Here is a 2,965-nt window from a genome sequence, read left to right as displayed (position 1 = left end):
GTAATAAAATCCTAGCAGTAATAATAATAATAATAATAATAATAATAATAATAATAATGATAATATTGCAATTATTCGTATTATTATCAAAATTTTTATTATAATTATGATTTCACCCAAATTCTCTTTGTTATCATCATTATTATCATGATTAATGGAATTATGTTTAGTATTATCCTTTTTATCCTAATCATTTAAAAAAATCATTAATTAAATCGAAAAAGTCATATATGAGTAAGCTCTGAAAAGGTTATATTTTTTTTGTTTTTGCCGCCTATTCGACTTTTGGGATTTTATCTTTGCTTGCATTATGATCATTATCATCATTATTGCAATTATTAGCATAATTATCATCATCATTATCATTATTATTGTAATATTATAAATATTATCAATAGTATATTAATTACTATGTTTAAATCTTTTTCTTTTTTTTTCATTTTATTATCCTCATAATAAAAATATTGATAATAATAATAACGTTTATAACAACAATAATAAGAAAAATAACGACATTATAATTATCATTAAATAGTTATTTACAATATTATCGTTATTATTTCAGTTATTACAGCTGTGTATATTTTTTTTATTATTATACTGATAATGAAAATATTAAAAATAATAATAACAATTATAAAAATAATGATAATAACAATAATAACCATATTATAATAATTATTATTAGTGTTATTTTCAATATTATTTTTATTATTTTTATAATTACAGTTATAGTATTTTTTTTAGTAATAATAATAATAATAATATTGATGATAATAATAATAATAATAATAATAATAACAATAATAATAATAATAATAATAATAATAATAATAATAATAATAATAATAATAATAATGATAATAATCATAGTAATAATACTAATACTAATAATAATAATAATAATAATAATAATAATAATAATAATAATAATAATAATAATAATAATGATAATAATCATAGTAATAATACTAATACTAATACTAATAATAATAATAAAATTATTATATATAATATTATTATATTTATAACAATCAATTAATAGATAGATTAATAAATAATAATAATATTAAGATAGTTTATAATTAATAATGTTGATAATGTATAATATTGCAATCATTGTTGCATTATAAACAAAATTAAAATTATAATAATTATTTCACTCCGATTCTCCATTTTTATCATCATTATGGTCAGGATTATTGCAAATTATGCTTATTATTACCTTTTAACCCTAATTATTAGACAAAATCTTAATGAGATCCGAAAAAAGAGTCTCTTTTGAGTAAGCTCGGAAAAAGCTTATATTCGCTTTGTTTATTCGCGCTTTCCGACTTTTGGATTTTTTTCTTTTTCCATTTTTTTTTTTTGCAAATGGACATTATTATTGTTTTAACAGCACATTAGCATCCGTATCATCATCATTACTGTCATTATCAATCATATAAAATCTTCATTATCATCCTGATTGTAATTATTAGCATCATCATCATCATTATTATCATTATCATTGTAATATTGCGGCCATATATATATTTTTTGTTAATAATACAAATAATTGAAATACCTAAAAAAAAAAACACTCAAATTCTCATCGTTATCATCATTATGGTCAGGATTAATGCAATTATTCCTATCATTATCTTTTCACCCTGAATCATTGTCCAAAATCATCATTGATAATCAAAAAACGTCATTTCGGAGTAAACTCTGAAAAGGCTAAATTTCGCTTGTTTTGCCACTTTTTCGACTTTTGGGATTTTTTTTATTCTTCCTTTTTTTAATTACAAATAGACAGTGTTAGTGTTGTCTATCATCTAATTAGCATCGTTTTATCATCATTAACAACATTATAATCATCATTACCGTTCATTGTCATCATTATCACACGTTGTCATCATTATTGCAATTATTAAGCATCATTAACGTCATTATTATCATTATTATTGTTAATTATTGTCCCGCCATATATATTTTTTTGCTAATTAACTCATATTAGAAATTAAATAAAACAATAATAATAATAATAATAAATTATTATTATCATGTATATCAATACTATCAATATTATTTTTCAATAATTACAGTTTTAATATACTTTGGCAATTACCTCATATTAAAGATTAATAACAATAATAATAAACAAAAATAACGACATTGAAATAATTATTAAAATAATTATTACTATATTATCGTTATTGCAATATTACTTGTTGTATTTTTTTTTTTTTTTTTTTTTTTTTTATCAAACAACTAATAATAAAATATTAAAAATAATAATAACAATTATAATAAAGATAATAAGCAATAAAAACCATACCGGTATTATTATAATTATTGATAGTGTTATTTTCATTATATTGTATTTTTTTTTATAATTACAGATATAATATATTTTTTTTGCATAATAATAATTAATAATATTAATATTAAATAATAATAATAAACAATAATGTTAATAATAATAATAATAATAATAATAATAATAATAATAATAATAATAACAACAATAATAATAATAATAATAATAATAATAATAAGACTAGTTATAATAATAATGATAATGATAATATTGCAATCATTTGCATTATAAACAAAATTAATATTATAATAATTATTTCACTCCGATTCTCATTGTTATCATCATTATGGTCATGATTAATGCAATTATGCTTATTATTATCCTTTTTACCCTAATTATTGACAAAATCATTATTGAGATCGAAAAAGAGGTCTCTTTTGAGTAAGCTCGGAAAAGGCTATATTTCGCTTGTTATTCGCGCTTTTCCGACTTTTTGGATTTTTTTCTTTTTCCTTTTTTTTTTTTGCAAATGGACATTATTATTGTTGTTAACATCATCATTAGCATCGTTATCATCATCATTACTGTCATTATCATCATTAAAATCATCATTATCATCATTATTGTAATTATTAGCATCATCATCATCATTATTATCATTAT

The sequence above is a fragment of the Penaeus chinensis genome, chromosome 20 (assembly GCF_019202785.1).
Source record: "Penaeus chinensis breed Huanghai No. 1 chromosome 20, ASM1920278v2, whole genome shotgun sequence".
Taxonomy (NCBI): Eukaryota; Metazoa; Arthropoda; class Malacostraca; order Decapoda; family Penaeidae; genus Penaeus; species Penaeus chinensis.
This window is presented reverse-complemented; position numbering follows the sequence as displayed.